This window comes from Protopterus annectens, chromosome 1.part0, assembly GCF_019279795.1.
Source record: "Protopterus annectens isolate FY-2018-M chromosome 1.part0, PAN1.0, whole genome shotgun sequence".
NCBI classification, from domain to species: Eukaryota; Metazoa; Chordata; order Ceratodontiformes; family Protopteridae; genus Protopterus; species Protopterus annectens.
Window position 1 is genome coordinate 1174886061 of NC_056725.1, and position 15023 is coordinate 1174901083.

The window sequence follows — 15023 nt, forward strand, 5'->3', positions numbered from 1 at the left end:
ATTGTCCCAAATTATTTTGCTCTAAAAGGTTAAGAACTATGCACAGATAACTTAAAAAAAGATGCACTGTACAGAGAATGGTATATGCCATGGTTCTGAGGACTCTTGACAACTGCAGCCACGTTGAATTTCATTCAGAAAAGCAAAGGCTAATACTGCACTGTACAACAACCTATGCCTAGCTGCATTCACTTCTGGCTACCAATGAATACTGAGGACACTGAGCAATTCACCATGCAGAAAATGAGATATGGACTTCAAGGATGATGTAAAGGGGACATATAAGCACAAGAGGGAGAATATGTCTGTTGGTCATCATGGCATTGGAGGTGGTTGTTCACCCATGCTTTGGTGTTGCTCAGAGAACAGGTGCAACTAAGGAACATGGTTAGCATCACATCATGTTTACTTATTTCTGAATTATAGTTATTTATTGGTTTTGTTTATCGGGAAAGTCCAACTGTGCACAGGTCAGGACCCAGCTTCAGCTGAGGCTTGGGGAGAAAAGCTTCCATACACATACAGTAAAAAAAAAACAGTAATATTATATAGTATTTATAACATTAGTGCATGTTGAGAATTATATACTTTGAAAGTGTACAATTACCAACATAGCCTGCTTTAAGAACCCTGCGGTTGCTGGGGGCCCCCTGTTCCTGGGGGGGACCCCAACCACAGCAAGTTATATTATCTACAATTTTTGTAACATGTCTGTCAAACAAAAAAAAAAAGCTAGTACAGCAATCTTGTATATTTAATAAACCAGGTGGGTAATAACTCTTATTTATAGCTCCTTTAAAATTCAAACATATTTCTGGTTAAAGTAACAGTGTTTTAAGAAGCAACAGCTTTCACAATTCCATTAAATATTTCACCACTGACATAGTGCCCCTGGCTTAGTTAAACCCTGCTGGTGGACATTCTTTCCGCTAAAACTAACAACGTAGCTAGCTTTTGATACCTGCAATACCCGTGGCTGGAATGGGTCCCCATTAATCATCCTTGACTATATGGGGCCCCATAAAAGCTGCTGCTGGTTGGGGAAAAACCAAGGGGAAATGTATTAATTTCCTGATTATGCTCTTTAGCCTGAACAGGGTTGTGAGGATAAAGCTGATAATGAACATGAACAAGGTATGCACTAGAGAGATGAGCAGCACTGAGTGACTGATCCCAGTGCACACCTTGGATTTTAACAAGAACCAATGTTTTCAATTTTCAGGGATGGCTTTCTCTTTCAGGGAGTTTTATATATACTAGCAAAACACCAGAGACTATAACTCTCAACTTCTTTGCTGAAGAATTCAGTGCAATACAAGTAATAGCAGAATAAAGGCTCAAATCAATTAAAAAGTTAATATAACAACACCTTTTGCATCAATATGAATTTTTTTGTACAATAAGTATAAAACTCTGATGTCTGGATTTATAGACTGTAATCCTGAATGATTTACAAATCAATCTGTTTACAAAGGTCAGAGCAAAATGATGAGTAAAATCAGGGGAGATCTGTGACATCAGGGACTGTGACAGGTTTGCATTACTCCTCACTGAATCAGGGAAGGTCTGTGAAATCGGGGACTGTGACAGGTTTGCATTACTCCTCACTGAAGTACATTAAAAGTGACTTACTGCTGCCGCTGTTTGAGGACAGCTAAGTGGCAGTCACTGACCTTTTGTGTCAGCACCAGTGTTGCACGATGTATTGTTATTTGCTGAAATAAGTACAAACCTAGAATGGATTATGCTTGTGTGTGTGTGTGTGTGTGTGTGTGTGTGTGTGTGTGTGTGTGTGTGTGTAAAAAGTATTATTGATTTTTATCTGTGTGCACACCCAATAATGCTAGGACACATACATTATTTCTCTGGGTATCAGTAAAAAATTTATCCAAGTAATTATATTTCAAAAGAAAGGCATACAATATACCACAAAACATTCATAGACCTAGATCTTCTAAGAATCAGGGGGCCCCCACACCCCAGACTCTATAAATTGATACAGAGGGCTCTCTTAATCATCCTTGACTGTGTGGGGACCCCCCAAAAAGCTGCTACTGGTTGGGGAAAAATGAGGAGAAAAAATAAACTAATTTTGTGAGTATGCTGTTTAACCTGAACATGCTGGGATATGACCCTGTTAGGATAAAGCTGATAATGGCCTCTGCTATCAACTGCACCCATTCTAAAATCAGCCCTGCACAGATATGTGTGTACAGAAAGCTGCTGTAGGGTGTGTGTGTGTGTGTGTGTGTGTGTGTGTGTGTGTGTGTGTGTGTGTAGGAGGGATTGTGTGGTTATTTTTTTAATTTTCATTACAGTCAGACCTTAGAGGTCATTATAGCTTGTGTTTGGGCTGAAGACAGTGTGGTCATTGTTTCTTTCTTTTCTCACAGACTTCAGAGGTGTACGAAGAAGGTTACTATAGCTTGTGTAGGAGCAGTGTACTATTTAGGAGCATCAAAGTAGAAGACATTACTATAATCATTATATTTCTTACTTTCCTAACAATCAATCACACTTCAGGCATGTACACAGGTGGCTTGTCTTTGACACTTTGGGTTGAGGAGTGAGGAGGCATGCTATTATGTATGTCAGCAGTCATTTGAAATACATGATTGTGATAATTTAAACATCTGCTTTCATTCCAGTCTAACACTAGAGGGATGCATTGGCAGTCTTTTTTTTTTGGGGGGGGGGGGGCATTTCATACATAGGGCCACTGTATCCAGACAGCAACTGGCTTGTTAGTTTATTGTGAGCTACTATTGTGTCATCTTTGAACATTAAGCCTTGGGTATAACGTATGTGCTCCTTAAAAGAAAAAGAAGTAAGACTGAAATTCTTTTCTTACTCATATTTTTTTTGTTTAGGTTACCATTGGATTAAAAGGCTGAGAAAATGCTCTAAATACATCCCCAAACATCTATAGCCCTGGCTTAGTTGTGTTATTTCCTAATTGTTTATTACTGTGCTGCCTTGGTCAGGAAAGGTGTGTTGAAAGGATGCAAGGAAAACTAAAGTTGAACAGCAACACAATTTCCTTCCTTAATCATAATTTCTGTTCAAGCCTTCAATGGATGAAAAGTTTGAGTAAAAAAAAAAAAAAACTTTAAAATGCACTTCAGAGCATATAGGAAGTCATGGCTTCTTGAAAAAAAGCTGAAGAGTAAGACATAATCTGAGAAAAGGACGAAATAAGTAATGTGTATGATAGGGGGAACCCAAGATGGGTGTGTGTATGTGGGGGGGGGGTTGAAACTGTAGGCATAGGGTGCCATTTCGCCAAAGTCCAGACTTGTACAAAAAATTGCTGCAATGTATCGTTGCTGTAACTAAATGTCAGTAACTGTAAATGTTCTTATGTGGCATGGGCCAGCATAGTGTGGTACACAGTCCTGCTGTAATGAAAGAGTATTGTAACTGCAGGTCAGTCTGTGTGTACTACTCCTAAAGGTTTTCAGCATGAACTAAAAGGTTGCTTAGGAAGGGTGGCAGTGACAGGGTGATACGTAGACTGCAAGTGCATAGGGGGACCCCAATTTGACATATGCTGGGGGCTCCAAAATACTAACACCTACCCTGATTACCAAGGTTATAAACATGGTAATTAACAAAGCCTGATAGGAAAATATATTTCATACAAGTTAGTGACATTTTTAAACAGAAATAAAAATTTCTAAGTAAAAGCATCTTACTGTTCAGTGTAGATTTCTTAGTATCTCTCTTCATATATATATATATATATATATATATATATATGTAAAATGTGTGTGTGTGTGTGTATACATCCATCCACTCATCCACAACCCCTTTTTCCCATTTTTAATCTTGGGGTCATGGTGTCACTTCAGCAGTGACAATAATCTAGACCCATGTTTTATACCGCCAGTGGCTATCCCTGCCGCAGTATATAAATATATATATATATATATATATATATATATATATATATATATATATATATATCCCCTCACAACACACTGTATTTCAAAACAAATACATATTTACAGTTTGCATTCTTTTGCCAGATTCGTTTTTTTTTTAATTTGTGTTTCATAATGCTAAGGTACCCAGATCTTCTTGGAAGTGGGAGAGGTTATTTGATTATATATGCAAGGTTTATGCTTATTAGGTGCCGAGATTTTTGAATGGATTTATCTACTTTTCAACTGCCTTTGTCCAGATTTTCAATGTGTTCAGGCTGTGAGGTATGTATAGCCTTTCAAGCCGTGAAAGACATAACCCTAAATGACCAAATTCTTCACAGAACAAGTGGTTCATTAAATGCACAGTTAAATGACCTAAAGCTTCATCAATAGATAAGTAATAAAGTTGATATGGAAGAGTCATATCCCAGTGTGCTCCCCCATCTCTGGAACAAACTTCCACAACATGTCAAACAAAGTAGTATCATTGTCCCCTTCAACATGAACCCAAACAATTGGATGGCCAGCCTTAAGGTTTATCTTGTGCTGTTCAGATTGATGCTGGAGGGAACTTGTGAATATTGTTTATTAGTTAGGCTTGTAATTGTCTGTGGACTGCCTGCTCATAGACAAGTATTGGGCTGCTTGTCCATTTGGGCCATTTTAAGCCTAGCCAATTTCTCAAAGGGGAGAATCAAATCCTGCACCTTGCATCTGTGAGAGAAACACCTTAATCATTATGCAAATCATTCCCACTTTTACTTAAGTATGAACCTAAAAACAAGGGAAGACACATTTGTAGCAATGATTGTTAAGCTCAATGGATATGGGGAGTGACTGTATTTTGATGACCCCAACAGATAACGCCATGTTACTGCAGGAATGATGCCTGTCCAGTACCTAGGGGAGGAGCAACAGCACAGTACTATCCGAAGATAAGGAAACTGCAGCAGCCGTGAGTCTAATGGAGAGCTGGGACAAACACTGCAGCTCTGGTAACTAGATCACAACTATGACAGTACATCCAGTGAGTAGCTGGGAAGAAACACTGAAGCATTGCCAAAAACACTATAGTAATGACCAGAAAAATCCAGTGCTGGTAAGTCTACCATAAAATGAGGAGTATCATTGCAACAGTAGTATCTTCTGCACCGGTATAAAAAGGTGTACAGTTTTATAGTTCATATTTTTAAGCCATGTTGGATGGCTGTGACTGAAAGTTTGCACCATTTTACTGGGATAGTTCTAGCCATTCTCAGCTGTAAAGAGTGTAGTTTCGTTTAGATGAAAAAAATGAATACAGGTTGAAGAAGGTTGTACCCCCCCCATTTTGTTTCTATTTGCCATTATTCTTTTTTTCACATGCAATGCTGCCTGCACAGATTGTGGTAAGATGCCGTTACAAACCCTCGATGATCACACCTAATGAATGACACAAGGGACAGTGAATCTGGCAGGAGATGAACCAAAGGTGGGCAGACCTCGCATTTACTAATTTAAAATAAATAAAATAAGGAACAGCAATGAAAGGAAAATGTAAAACAGGTTTGGTAGAAGAATGACTGGAGAAGGGTAAAAAGAAGACAGCAAATAATGGCAGAAGAACGGTGCAGCAGGGTATGCTGGGAAATAAGGAGGAAGGAATGTGTGATGAGGTATAATGATGTACAGTGAAAAAAGGCTAAGAGAAATTAACTCACAACATGGAGGACAAATTCTAGTTACGAGACAGCAGCTGGTTCAATGACCTACCAACAAATTTATTTCATACTGTAGGGGTGTTTAATTATTTAACAGAATGGCATACTAAGCATTCTAGAAAAAAGGGATTCATTTCTTCTAGCAAAACAAAAACCAAACAATGAAGAAAAAAAAAGTACTGTAATCACACAAATTCAAACATGAGTTATCTCACCTCATACTTTGACCTAGCCAAACCCACTCAGGCATAGTAGAAAAGTTAAATAAACTGGGAGTAAACGCATATATCACCTGCCGGATTGCCAAATGGCTCAATGATAGGACTCAAATAATCAAAATTGGGGAAGCTGTCTCCACAGAAAACGGTCACCAGTGAAGTCCCCCAGTGTTCTGTGCTGGGACCTCTCCTGTTTGGCATCAGGTTTTCTAAAGTAAAAGATGATACCAAAGGGCTCTGGCTGACTAAGTTTGCAGATGACTCTAAGCTAGTAGCTGTTATTGAATCCCCAAATGACTTAGCAATCCTGCAGGAAGGTTTGTCTCAAATAAATAACTGGTGTCAAATTCATGGACTGAAACTGAATGCCTAAGAATGCATTACTATGTCCTTTAGGAAGTCATCTACCTCAGGGAACTACTACATTGACAATATGCCCTAAGAGATGACCCACTAACTTTTCACAAACATGTGTCTATTGTTGTAAGAAAGTTCTTCTTTAGTGCACAGCTTATAAAAAAGGGATTGTGTCAAGATCTAAGGATGCCATTGCCCCCTTTGCTCAGCCCGAATTAGAGCAATCATTGAATATAATGTCCCCTTTGGCATGTATCTGTCCAGACACTTGCAAAAATTGGAACTCACACAGGATACAGGGCCTAAAGAACATGTCCTACATGGACCAACATGAAGCCCTGTCACTATACTTGGTATCTTACAGACTGCCAAGAGGTGAGCTATGTCTGGCATACAGGGCATCCTCCAACTCATCGCTGATGGATTTACTGCACATCACCAAGTCAAATGGTATCAGAAATTTTCAATCTAGAGATCTAAATCTCTTCTGCAACATCAACAAAATAGTTTGAAGGGACAGGTTTATTTCGCAGAAGATAATGCTGCTGTGAAACAGACTGCCCATCCACATAAAACAAAGTTCATCCCTGTTCATTTTTAAGCACAATTTAGAGCTAATGATGGGAAACAGAAAATGTACCTCAGGTAGCTCCTAAATGCTTTATCCTATACATGGACCCCCCAAATTATCTACAGTATGATCCCAGTTATTCTCATTAGGGGTAATATATAATTATCCTCCATGGGATGGGTAAGGTCAATCTGTAACCAAACTGGAAAGGTTATTTTGAGCAGAAAAGGGGAAAATGGATAGGATTAAAATGGTCCACAAGGGTAGCTAGCCTAGTACTTACTTATCAATCTAGGAATCTATCTATTCTTCACTAAACGGAATTGTCTGTCTCTGTCTGGATATTAATATACCTCCTAAGTTTAGGAAAACATGCTGTGAGACCACACTATTCATTCACTATTCCACAGTAAATGTCATACATTCTGCTTTTATATACATACTGCTTCTACATTTCCAATTTTTATATATTCATGTGTTTGTGCATGTTTGCGTGAGTGCGTGTGTGTGTGTGTGTGTGTGTGTGTGTGTGCACGTGTGCATTGTCATGTTTCATTGCATCACTACTCTGTAGAACATTATTAAATGTGTAAAACAAGGAACATTAGACATAATCCTGAGGGTATTTATAAAAGGAAAAAAACATTTCTATTATTGTTAGTGTTTCTCAATATCATGGTGGGGGTAATGCAAAGGAAACTGATGTGACAAAAATAAATGAAAACCAGATCTGATGGAGGTTATTAGACAGGAACAAAACATGTACCATTTTAGTTCATAAGCATCCAGAAATTAAGTAAGTGTTGGGGGAGGAATGTGTTAATGGTACAGATGTGCTACATAATTCTCTGGGCGTCTGTCTCCCTTCACAAGTAATTTATAAAATGAACCCAAGTCATCAGATGTCACAGTTAGTTACTGTAAGTTAATCACCTGAACCCCAGCAGTCCCTTTCCTTTGACGTGTTTTGTACGATATACATTTGTTGACTATTTCTCCCCCACCTACCCTTAGTCACCTCAGCTCAGCAGCTCTAGGAATCAGTCAACTCTGCAGTCACTTGGCAACCCAAACCCTATACTTCCAAGGGCCCACAAGTCAGAACAGATTCTTGTGTATTTTCATTCTTTAAATGTCTTAACCAATGGAACCATTCAGCACAGGCCTCTGTAGCACTTACCACGGTCGATATGAGGGGTTGTTCATGAACAATAGATGTGATCAGAAGAAAACCCCATAAAGCATCATGTTTTGTTCCATTTACACAGCGAAATATACCTGCAGTCATATGACAAATAAGGCAAAATAATGGTAACATGGTATAAAATGAATCATTCACCATGATGGGCAAACCAGAAAACAGGACTCACCAGGTAGCACAGTCACCTTTGGTGCAGAAGACTGTGGGTTCTATTCACACACCAGACAGTTGGATTAATTTTCCAATATTGACACTGAAGTGCAGCTTAGGGGCGTGCTGTACTCATGAGAGTGTCATCCTTCAGATGAGATGTTAAACCGATGTCCCATCTGCTTGAGTTCATGGTAGCTCATATTGATGTCAAAGATCCCACAGCATTTATCAAAAAGAGTAGGGGAAGCTCCTCAACGTCCTGGACATATTTCCTGTATTCAGTGTGAAATACCACCATGGGTCTCCCCTGAAAAAAAAAAGCCACTGGACTAATGGGACTAACCCTGTCAACAATGTATAAATAAAAATAAAAATAAAAATGATTACGAGGTTCTGCCTTATCTTTTTCTTCTTCGTGTGGGTTTTCAGTTATCTGAGAGTGGTCTAAGCTACTTCACCGAACTAATCGTGACCTTGAAATGGTCAAGCAAGTCTTGCCTCTGTTCATTTTTTTTTACCACAAAATAATTTCTGTACATGGGTATATTATAAGTTAAACCATTTACTTAATGAAATGGCATGCAAACTGTGCCTAGTAGATCAGGGTTTCATTCTAAAAATCTCTATTACCATACTGTTCATACTCAATTTGTATGTTTTGTTTTTATACATACATATATATATATATATATATATATATATATATATATATATATATATATGTGAGTTTACTATTAAAATTTCGAATGGCACTCCGTCGACTGTACTATAGTCGAACACGGAAATTCAAAAATAATAATTGCGAAGTCAAAAAAACAATCTAGGAATGGGTTTTAACATGGGTCGAGGTAGGGAAGATGTTTGTAGTTCAGAATAATACTGAACACCTACCTCGACCCATATTAAAACCGTTCCTAGATTGATTTTTTGACTTCGACATTCGATGTTTTCGAACTTCCATTGCCGACTATAGCACAGTCGACAGAGTGCAGTTCGAAATTTTAATAGTAAACCTATATGTGTGTGTGCACATATATGTATCTGTATACAGCCACCTTTGAGCACTATATATACCCTATATTTGTATTTTGTTAAACTTGTGTCTTACTATGTTTGGTTATACTGGAAATTTCTTCAGTCTAGTCTACCTACCTTGTTATCAAATAAATAAATACAACACCGTATGACTCTAAAAAACTCACTTTTATGTAATGGAACATAGCCAGATAAGAAAGACCAAACCCAAATGCACACAAACACACACACACACACACACACACACACACACACACACACACACACACACACACACACACACACACACACACACACATACACACACACACACACACACACACACACACACACACACACACACACACACACACATCAGGTAGAGGCCAGTAGACATTACCATGCAGTGCTGTGTAGTTTAGAGAAATCCAGGTATAGATAATTGCATTCTTATTTCGGACTACATACAGTCAGATGAACAATACCAAGTGTCATGACTGCATTGATGTTTGTGCACTTTTCCACTTAGGGTCTCGGCATGAAGTCCCATGAAACTACTCCTCTGTAAGGGCATAATTCAACTCTACGCATGTGTTACATTTAAACATCACATAAAAGAAGAGAAACACCAAGAGGTGGGATGGGAATGAAAATATTTTGATTGCATAATACTCCAGAAGGACTTCCGGAACCTAGTGCACCTCTGTGGATGACTAAAGGAGGCAGACATATATTAAGGGGAACCTGGGGAAGTACGTGGTGCTCATTAGCTGATATCTCAGGATAGCACTAAAACAAACTACAGTAAACAACAAAAAGTAAAATATCTGGCATATTTAGAAGCAAAACAAAATATAACTGTCACTATCAGTATAGCTAAGTGTTGCTTATGTTATATGTGCAGCAATGTCATTTAACTGGGGGGTGTCTGTCTACTGTATACAACTGTTCTGTGGTCATGCCTTTGTGACAATGGAACTACAGCATGAAGTCAAAGTGCAGAGTCCTTGAATTCAATGTCACAGCGTGCTATCAAAACATGAATGAATGAACTACAGTGGAGAATAAAATCTGATGATGAGAAGAAAAACAGAAGGCCCTTTAGTACACTGATTTTGTTGCTGATGCCAATGCATACCGAGTCTGTCTGTCTGTCTGTGGTACCTGCTTCTCCAGACTCTGAACAACTAATAGACTACAGACTACATCAGATGTGTCTGTAGTCTACAGACCAAATATTGAAGGTGTGCCCCTATGATATCATGGAAGCAATGGTTTTATCATGTAGACAGTTTAAAAGGGCTGAATTTTGTTAAGTGCTAGCCAGGTCCACAGTAATCTTATGTTCTCTGAAAAGGTTTCAAACAACCCACACTTCCTTGCTATAAAACAGAGGCAGTTATCTATATGTTGACATATGAACTGCTGATGTCATAAGGCAGACCATTATTGTTTTTTTTTTTTCATAATGTGAGAATGCTTTAGCATTCCTAGAACACCAGCTCATTTTAAAGAACATGACTTAGAATAATATAAAGAACACATTGTTATAGCCGATAGCTGGTAAACATTACATAAAACATAGATAAAAAAGGTGCTTTTTTCCTGCAGAGAGAATGCATTTCACACTAAAAAAATCCAAAGGCATGTATGTACAGTTGTAGATACAGGATTTACATTTGTGCAGCAAAAGTCATGCGTCTGACAGAATGTCACAGTAAAATTCAAAGGTGCTCATTTCTGAGCTTGAATGTATTTGTCACTACTTAAGATATGATGTTGCATGACTCACCGTGTCTCTTATCTACTTGAATTAAAAAATACAAGAATCAAAATAATTTTTCCATTTGTAAACACAGCACTAGTTTAAAGATGCTCTCAAAAGGGATAAATAATCCAGCAAAATGTAATATCTGCATCAAAAAGATAAAAACTGCACCTGAAATACAACATAACAAGTTGGGGTAGAATGAAACACAGCAATGCTATGTTGATCAATAAACTGGCTACAATTTGGTCTACAGGAAATGTGACATCTGTGATTCTGGAACTCATTCGCTTAGGTGCAACAGGAATCTTTCTTTAGCTGACCATTTACATAAGAAAAACAGCCAGTAAAGGCACTTTTATGCCTGAAACCATCATCTATGTAATTCAGCCTGAACTCTTGTAACTGCTGACTGACATCAGTCCACTGAGCAGAAAAAAGACATGTACTACATTAGTGAAAGACAGAGAGTGTCGGGACACCATCTGCCAGATGTATGGTACAGCCAGTATCTCAGAGCTGGCTTCCCAGTTCAGTGCCAGTGTGCATAACCTAGTGTGTTTCAGGATCGCTGGTTACAACTGGACATGTACAATAATAACGTCTACCCTGTTATCCTCGGCCAAGCAGCTGAGGAACCAATTGCACATTTCTCTTTAAAATTGAGAGGAAAAGCAAACAGTGAAACAGGATCATGGGGGTCTCTTTCTCATGTTGCTCCCTGTTTACATTGGGTTGCCCATACCATTCTAATTATCATGAAAGGGCTCTGCATATGGTGAAATTGTCTCACTGGTTTCCTGGATCACTTTAAGCCATCAGGTCTGAAATTTCATCCGAGTCTTTCATGACGCCCAGCAAATATTCCCCTCAGATAACTTTACACCTTGAGGGAATTTTGGTCTTTAATTCAACACTTTCACTCTGTTCCCATATTCCCAAATGGGGTGCTATTTAGGGGAACTGAAAGAGAAAATTGAGAAGAATAAACATTTACTGAGTTCTCTTGGCATTCATTCTCTGGAAAACCACAGTATAAACTATTCATGCTGCTTCTTAAATCAGTCAAATCAAAATTAAAAAGCCAGAGAAAGTGTAACACTGAAAATATGGCATTAAAAAGGACAAAGATGTTCTTTGTAAAAGTTATACACTTACTCCGATTCTTCATTTAAAAGTGCATCTCAGGGAGCACAGAGATGAAACTCTAAAGTGTTCAGTTCTTGCTTTCCCCGTTTCATTTGAACAGGTCCAAATCCATACAATGCAGAATCAAGTGTTTTCAACACAAAAAACGTAGCAGCAAAACCACAGCAATTTCTCATGAACAACAATATTCTGTCCCATAACTCTAAAGTCTTGATGCTAAATGAAATACTAACATTGGTCCACAATGCTGTGAAAAAAACATGAGGAGCATTTTAAAAGGCTACAGGATCGCCATCTGGGTCATTTTTGCCATGGCAGGCTTCAGTATTCAGCGTACCTTTCTGAATTTAAATAGCTTCTCTGGCACTCTGACGTCCCTTCGCACTGATGCTTCCTGTGGGAGGTAACATGACAGAATGAATGTCTGTCTGTCTGTCTGGTTGACTACTGGCCAGAGGGATTGGAGAACGGAGAGCTGCTGTAATTTGGTGAAGAAACATAGCTGACCTGCTCTTCTTCCTCCATACAAGGTGCCCTGTCAGTCAGCATGCCTGTAAGACAGAAAACTGTAGGTAATCCACATGAAACTCAAAAGACAATCAATTTAAACTGATGCTTACATGAGATCAACAGCTAGCTACTAGATGTTAAGTAAATTACAGCTGACATAACAACATCAGTATATTTAGTCTTGTTTTTAGTTACTTGATTTGAGCAAGTGGTGAGTTTTGAAGTCAGCAGCACATGACTTTAAGTTATAGCGTTTTCAAAGTACAAGTTTCATTCTGCCTTTCTCTCTCTGACAGTGGTACTTATGCAGCTGCACTGTACTACAACTCCAGGACTCAAAGAATTCTTCTCTTCCTTCAGCTAATTAACCTACACTGGCAGGTTACACCATCTGACAGAACATTGCACATCACTGCTGCATCCGTGGGGAGTACTGATGCTGTTAATGGTTGCAGACAGTTTCTGGGAGACAGTACCCCAAAACAAGTTGGCGAAAGTAGAATCCTTGCTGAACACATAGCATGTCTCAGGTAAACTTGCTTGGCACACAAAGCATTCAAGATTTTCCTGCATGCCCATTACAAAACCATCTGTATCTGTATGGCACACTCCTTAGAGTTTGTGTTAAGTGGCACAAAGCATACTTTGGAATCACTTAGTAGAAAAGCCTGTCTCTGACTGATCTGTCGGTCTTTTGGAAGCACCATAATTAAGCAGTACATTCTACCCAGACATCACCTTTTCTGTGTTTTTATTAGAGCACACATGGTTTAAAGTGAATACAGAACTTTTAGATACAACCTTATCCTTGTTTCTGTAACCTTCTTTATATACAACTCGAATATTTTCAAGTTTCCTGTGGCTACAACTCTCCATACCTTGCTGTGCCCATACAAAAATTGACTATATATATTACACATGGAACACACTCAGAATACTGTATGTTTTGAATACTGAATCCAAAAAGATCAACCCCAAAGGATCGAAACTGAAAAAGACAACCTGCTATTTAGTAACTGTAAATAAAAATTCAGTAGTACCTTGTCCAAGCAGTAGAGTGGGGAGTAGGATTTTACACTTTCTCCACAATGGTGTGATTTCGAAGTTGGTATATATAATTAGCAGGGGGGTTGGGGTGCAGGGGGTTCCCCCCTGCATAGAACTTGTTGTTCTTGACTTTTTTAGTTTCAGTCTTATGGGGATGATTTTTTTGGATTCAATATTCAAAACATTCAAAGTTATGAATGTATTCCATATATAAACATATATATATATATATATATATATATATATATATATATATATATATATATATATATATATATGTATATATTATATATGTGCAATGCAGTTATGATCACACTTGGCTCTTATCTTATACTCATGCTCTTCTGTTACAAAGCAGGTGTCAGACAAACAAGTGAGTGATAACATTTCTCAGTATGACATGCATAGTGATAAAAATTATGGGCATTGGGACTACTACTTGTTAAGCAGGTAGGAAGAGGTACTTGCTCAGAGGAGTTATATTTGGTTGGCAAAATGCTAGCTCAATAGTTACCTGCAGTATGCAGTGTTATGACATACTTAAGACAGGGACCCCACCAGGCTATCACAGAGCTTGTTCAAAATCACAATACTGCAGAAACAATATAATATAATATAATATCTGCTTTTACTGTATTTGTGTTTCTTCCTACTTTATTTTGCTTTTGCGTCATCTTAAAAGTACTCAATTGTATTTATTACTGCTTGGTGTAACTCATTCTAAGCCTTTTAGTTTAAGCACTTGGGCTTCAGACCAGTTGTTTTACATTAAGAAGGTTTGTGGCCTGCACTGTGGTGGCAGGACAGATAGCTTACATCCTTCTAAGTTGGGAACTGCTGATTGAGGGCTCAGTGTCTGTTATTCTAAAAGTGTATTAGTTCTGGTTTAAGCACTTGGGCTTCAGGCCAGTTATTTTACATTAAGAAGGTTCGTGGTCTGCACTCTTGTGGGAGGAGAGGCTGGACTCTGCCCTTCTGAGCTGGGAATTTCTGGTTAAAGGCTTATAGTGCCTGCATATTTGAACTGTTTCTTACTGAAATTGGCACACCTTGTTTGCTGTAGCATAGACTAGATCCAGGCCTGCTGAATCTAGCTTTGTTTGTATGCTTGTTGTTTGTTTGCTTATTTCCCTGAAATGCTAATTTCACCTAAAATGCAGCTTTTCAGCGCTTCTGTGGATCCCTAGTGATATCTGCATTGCTTACTGTACTTATTTCCTTGTTTCACTTGAAAGAAAGTTACTGTTTGTCGTTTTTGCATTTAAGTTACCTGTAACACATTGCATTTAAGTCACCTAACACTTGCTCACTAAGTCAGCACTAAAAAATTAAAAGCACTACACCCTCACAAACTCCCCTTGAGTACCTTGTTCCCCATTGGCACTTTTTTCAATTATAAAGGAATTCCC

General features: G+C 38.4%; 1 protein-coding gene across 4 annotated transcripts in view; it reads right to left on the reverse strand.

The window, feature by feature from the left end:
• Nucleotides 1-10858: 10858 nt before the first annotated feature.
• LOC122796729 (sine oculis binding protein homolog) overlaps nucleotides 10859-15023 on the reverse strand; it is a 1221885-nt gene continuing 1217720 nt past the window's right edge. For all 4 annotated transcript variants that reach the window (XM_044065461.1, XM_044065452.1, XM_044065445.1 and 1 more), the window contains one exon: nucleotides 10859-12608. The gene's annotated coding sequence lies outside the window, so the exon portion shown is untranslated. The remainder of the gene's footprint in view (nucleotides 12609-15023) is intronic.